This window comes from Lonchura striata, chromosome 6, assembly GCF_050655825.1.
Source record: "Lonchura striata isolate lonStrDom1 chromosome 6, ASM5065582v1, whole genome shotgun sequence".
Lineage (NCBI taxonomy): Eukaryota > Metazoa > Chordata > Aves > Passeriformes > Estrildidae > Lonchura > Lonchura striata.
The window spans coordinates 16,920,211-16,926,586 of record NC_140708.1 but is presented as its reverse complement, the minus strand read 5'-3'; positions in this window follow the sequence as shown (position 1 = coordinate 16,926,586).

Here is a 6,376-nt window from a genome sequence, read left to right as displayed (position 1 = left end):
TATTGTTTCTTTATATTTTGTCTTAGTGGACTTCTTTTGAAGAAAACTCCCCTGAATATCTCCAAATATGTCCCTTATTTTGAGCTATTACCTAAATTTTTTCCTTGGCAAATCTTTTATTAAAAGGTGTGAAGATCAACTGTTACTGGGTAGGAGTTTGGGAAATTCTTTATCTTTGATCAGAGTAGCTCATTCCTGTGCTAAGATAACTTCCCCCTGCATAAAAGCATCTCAGTTTTTTCCACTTCTCACTAGGTTATTAAGCAGATCTTCAAAACAGTGTTGCATCTAGATCTTGTATTACTTGGCCAGTTTTGGCACCCTGAGGCTGTCAGTAGATCCCTCACTGACTGCAGCTTTCTGGGCAGTCAGTATCAGACCTTTCCCAAATATGTGTAGCTACTCTGTGATTTTCTGTGGGGTAAGTACTGACAAGGGTAACTTGCTTCCTTTGGGAACATCTTCGTGTGTCCAGCCAGTTTGGTTTCATGGTACATTGTTAGGCTTAAGATGTTTCAATCCTGTTAAATTAACTGACAGTTGTCTTTCTCTGCATGACAGAAGACTTTGAACAATCCTTTTGTTGGAAGAGCAGCGAAATTTATTTTTTATGCCATATGTGGCATCAAGTAGTTACTGTGGTATACTTATTTTTACTGCTTCATCCTCAAACAGGCAGTGGGGCAGATAATATCATTAATTTCTTGGTCTCCTTCCTGAAAAGGTTTACTCTTTGTCATCAAGCTGAAATTCATTATTATTACACTGTTGTAATATTTGCTATCTCAGATGAGAGATCCCATGAGGGATCAGGTTGCCTCACACAAAAGCCTTTGGTTGAATGAGTCTGTAGATTTTTAAAACAATATTTAGTATTTTGGGATTTTCTTAATTAATCTCATAATGTTCTGTTTATTGATACAGAAATTCTTATGCATCCATCTTTGTCTATATGATACTAAGCTGACACCTGACTCAAATTAATTTGTCAGTATTTTTTTTTTCCCTTGTGAGATTCAGATGAGGTCACATGAATATGAAAACATGGTTTATGTTTGAATAATTGAAGAGTCTCTGCTGAATAGGCAACTGCTGCCTTCAGAGATTTACAAGGAAATTGTTGGCATTTTGCCCCACAGAGTAATACAGGATGGTTGGCCATGACTTTGTTTCTGCAGGGTTCTTTCTGCTTCTGTCCAGCTGTGCTAGGCTAGATCTAATTAAGCCATCAAGGAAGTGTTTCCTATTAACCCTGTTTTTATGCTGTTGTGAGTGAACTTCCATCTTAGGTGCTGTTTGCATCTTTCATGCATTCACATGTGACGAGCTTGGGAAGTTAGCACAGCAGCATTTGACTTTAGGTTTTCACATATGCTATTTCCATGTAATGAAAAATAACTTAGATCTGGTTTATCCATAATAGCTCTGCCAGAGACAAAAATGGTGGGCTTCAGTCTTCATTGTGGAGAGAAGCACTTGGAGAGCCAGCTGTCAAGATGTTACGCGTGGGAAGACAGTGCAAGATACTGGTTTTGGGTTATAGTTTTTGTTTCCTTTAGGTGGCCTTCTTCAATGGGAGAGAAAATGTCATAAATTGGCCCGACTTGTTTGAAAGGAAGCCAAGTGGAGTGGGCGGTGGGCGGTAGGTGTGCATGGGGCTGGGGCCATGCCCTGCCCCGTGAGGAGGGTGGCATTTTGGAACCTGAAAATAGCCACGGCCCCTGCGTGCCTGGGAGACACCGTAACACTGCTCTCGAGGAGAGCACCGCATGCCAGCTAACAAAGGTCTTGGGTTTTGTCCCCAAACACGAAACACGTCCCGGTTTTCGAGGTAACAGCAATCTCTCACAGTGCTTTTGGCCTGCTTCTAGCATGGATTGTCTCAGCTGTGCCCCCGCCCAGCCGCACATCCCTCGCCACAGCCTCCAAGGAAAAGTGCCCTAAGAAAAACAATATTTACTGCTCCTGCTCAGCTGCTGAAACAGCCGGGTTATCAGGGAATCGCTGGCAGCAGGCCTGGGCTGGCAGGTGGTGGAAGGAGGGGCTGAACTGTTCTTATCTTGGAGGAGCCCAGCCAGCACTGTGGGAGGTTCAAGTAATTAGCAGTTGTGCTAGTGATTAAGCCTGAGGCAAATATGAAAAACTGTAACAAAAGCAAAGTCGTTTGTACAATGATTTCCGCGCTAAAAAAAGTAATGTGCCGGTAGAAGGTGCCATACAGATCATCCAGGCAGGGTAATACAAAATGTACTGTATGGCAGAGTATTTCACATGGAAGTGTATTTTGACTAATTGCCTGTGAGCAGGGGGCTTTCAAGAGCACCAATTCATCCTGTGAGGCTGTGGAGATGCGTAACTTAAAATAAACTGAAATTGCAAGGAAACAGTCATTGGAATAAAAAATAAATAGAGGTGTGAGGGGTGCATTGGCAGCCGGGAGGGCAGTTGTGCTGCTGATGTTACCCATGGAGCTATTTGTGGAAGTGGTTAGCAAAGGCTAATGCCAGGTGAAAGGCAGCTGGGAGCTCACTTCTAAAGAAAACATTTCCCAGGAAGCATAAAGCTAGATTAAGACAGTCTTCCATTCTGGACTATCTACCCAGATTCACTTTACCAGGCCTCATTCCTCCTAACTTAGTGTTGTTTCAGTCTGCTATCAGGCTGGAATTGGTGATACACCTGCAGGAGCAAATGTGATCTCCTGCCCTGTCCTAGAGGCTGGGCTGTGGCAGGGCAATGCCCCCTCCAGCAGTTTGCAATGTGTCTGTCAGGCATGCCCCTCCCCTGGCTCCAGGTGCTCAAGTGTTTCAGGTGTTCACCGTCCACACTGTCAGTTCACCTTGTTCTTCAGCTGTGGCAGAAAACCCCCGTGACTGACTTAAGAAGTGATCTAAAATGCATGTAAAGATAGCTATCAGCTATTGGCAGAGGTAGAAATCATACCGGGGCTAACCAGCTTTGAGAGAATTATTTTATACTGCTTGCTATTTTTAAAAGGAATTACATCTTTGTAATGGTTTGCAAGTAAAAACTCTGTTCACGTAGTATTTCAAACTTAGTTAATGTGATATTGTGGCATAGCTATTGGCTCAAATTGATATAATTAAAATAAATATGTTAGGCTGTCAAAATACTTCTGTGCTATGTGTAATGCTCAACATTGCTTGCATATACAAACCTAAGCCCAGACTCCATCACTCAAACCAGGCTATGTCTGTGCTGGGTGATGCAGAGGTCCTGTTTATTCCACAACCACTATGCCTAAGTGAATTCATTGACATCTGCACATGTGTGCATTGCTGCTTCACATCAGAACAGTAATTTGTTCCTGGCCATCAGAAGAGTCTCGGTGTTTAACATTGGCACAAAACGAATGCAATTACACGTATCAGATACTGGTTTCTCTGCATCCAATTCTAAAGAGTGTCCTTGCAGTAACTTTAAAGGTCACTGTTGATGGGGTCTCACATTTGCAAACAGCAAGCCTAATTTGTTGTCTATTTTAATATATTGTCCTGAAGTTATTGGGTTTTGAGAACATAGAATCTATTAAGAAGCTTAATAGAGCAGCTCATTCCAATTATAAGAAGTGTATTGGTGGAGAAAATGGAAATGCAACAAAGATCAATGTATTAAGTAGTTGCTTGAATGGAGGAAATAGAGGAAATAGATGAAAATTAACTCTCTTTAGTACAAATATTTGCTTCTATACAGTACCAAAAATGTTGGGTTGCTTATATTGTAGGTGATGATAAAGCATTTCTATGCTGTGTAAAATCAGAGAAAGAGCTATCCGCAACTTTTTCCTTCATTCATTTATTTTCCCCAAGATATTGCTGGGTAAGTTGAATTTGTTTTGTCTTCACTTTTTTTATAATTTTAAATTTTCCTTCTGGCTTATATTTCCCTCTTTTGAAGGTTCTTAAATTCCTATGGTGGAAGACTGTTATGTTGAAAAGTTATTTGGCACCAAAATAACTTTGCAGTGAACCCAAGATGGGTCATCTGTGATGATGCAGTCTGGAGCGACTGGCTCTCTGGCTTTGAATTTCTGATGCTAAATGCCAGCTTTCCTGAGTGAAAAATCAGGGTTTCAGATTATGGCCTAAGGATGTGGGCATTTGGATAGTGATCCTAAATAAATGTTGCCAATTTCCTTTATCAATGGTGTCTAGAGAAAGAAAAGAGGAGAGGTACCTTTGACTCAGATGAATTCTCTGCTCCAGTTTGCCATGTAGCACAGTTTTGTGTGTCATCTGCTTTGGCAAAAACTCACGGGGAGGCAGAAGGGGGGGAAAAATCTTGAGCCAGTTTTTGCTTTTCCTACCTTTTCTGCTGTACCCCATCTTGCACTGGCAGTCACGATTGAAACATGCTTGAAACATGTTTGAAAAATGCTATTGTAATTATTTTTTATTTACTCTTAAGGGCAGGTTTCATAGACTATGAAACAAACCTGTGATCCATAGAAATTCAATATTAAAAGCTAGTTGAATTTTTACAGTATCATCCATTTACTAATTTCACCTTTTATGGTATAAACAGATTGCCATTTAAGCCTCATTTTAAATAATCTGTGAAGGCATTCTCAAGGTTTTTTTGAAGTAGTAGAAGACCGTAGCCTGGACATAAGCAAAACTAGGTAAAGATTGGCTTACTCAAAAGTTCACTCAAACACAAATTGTATATTTGCCGTAGGTTTTACTTTGAATTGCCTGAACAAATATTTGTCTTATTTTCCCATGAGATGAGCAGTCAGTAGGACCGGGAGACAGAAGTCCCCACCACCATGTTGTGGTAAAAAGATTAAGAATCATCAGGAACCCTTTACACTGCATTGCTCCTTCTGTAGGAATGGGGAAAGGAGTAAAAGCACTGTGCTGGAGATGAAGCTGGGAAGGGGATATATCATAGTTGGGACTGAACTGAAATGTGCTTATCTTTTCCCTCTGGGATTTGCACCAAACGTGGCATTGCAGTATCTGAGTAAGAGCAAGAGTTTTGGACCATAACAGGGTTAAATGATACAAGCAAAGATAGGTTAAAATAACATTAACTGTTTCTGAAAATAATTTCAGTCTCATAAGGCCTGCTACGATTGTCTCAGGTCTCTTCTCAGTTTTGCCTTAAGATTCTAAGTTCCTTGTTTTGGTTCTGCTCTTTTATGTTTCTTGTTTTTTTTGAATAATATGTAGCTGATGCTAAAAATAACACCACTATGTTATAAGAATTCTCTTATGTGCTCAAATTTTCAGCGTGTGTTTGCAGTGTTTTATGCCCTTTCAGACATTTTCAGGAGAGGCTGCAAAGGCTGCAAATCTTACAAGACTGCATCCTGTTAAAGATTCAGAGGTCTTCAGATCATGTGATAGTTTCTAGGGCACATTGTTCATTACAGACAGTAACAACACAGGGAACAAGATGGATTATTGAGGGTCTTGATAGATGATTCTGTGATCTGAAACTGGTCAGAGCTTGAAAAGAAAGATAGAGATCTTTATTCCTGAAAATAATAAACTCCCAACTTTTGATGGGATTGCTCATATGATTTAAATGAGAAACTCTTTTTTTGAAAGAGGCTTAATTTCCAGCCTACTGACAGGTGTGCATTTTAAAATTATTTTATCCAATTTTTCCTCTTTGTTCTTCTGTTTCCAAGGTTCATTGCTTAAGCAATTAAAAAAATCTAATTGTCAATAAGTTGTTTATTCTAGTGCTGTATAAAGCAATTTAGTTCACTTGGATTTACAAAAAGTCTTTTTACAAAGTTTGTTACAGAAAGCTCTTCAGGAAACACAGATCATGAGTTCAGTCCTCCTCCCCCCATGATGCTCCATCTGTCTGGACTGGATCTATTCTAGACACGTAATAACCTTTGCTCACATCCAGGAAGGAACAGACTTTCAAAAATTATTCCCAGAGTTGAACTGCATATGTTTTTGGCAGGTTTTCTATTCTATAAGGTGTCCTTTCTGGCAAAAGTGTGGTGAAAGCATATGTAAATGTGTCAGGAATGTTCCAATAAAAAATTTGCTTTGCAGAACTCTATTTACAAATGTTGGACATGGTGTTACTATCGACCTTATTTGTGTTGTAGCATTTAGTTAATGAGGGCTGGTCCCCCAGGACAGGGTACCTTGTCTGCTTTGAGACCAGTAACATCTGCTAGGTTTGTTCTGCTGCTTGAGACGTGGTCTCTGTAAACCCCACAAAACTCAGACCTTGGTTTAAAGGCATCTTTCTGGAATGCAAAACTGTTTTCCACAGCTTCAGCACCAGTGTTAATGAGGGAACAGCAAACACCTGGGAATTTCACCACTGAGGTGTGCCTTGCCTTGATTGGGCGTGCATAAAACTTCTCCCAGGTGTGTGAGAT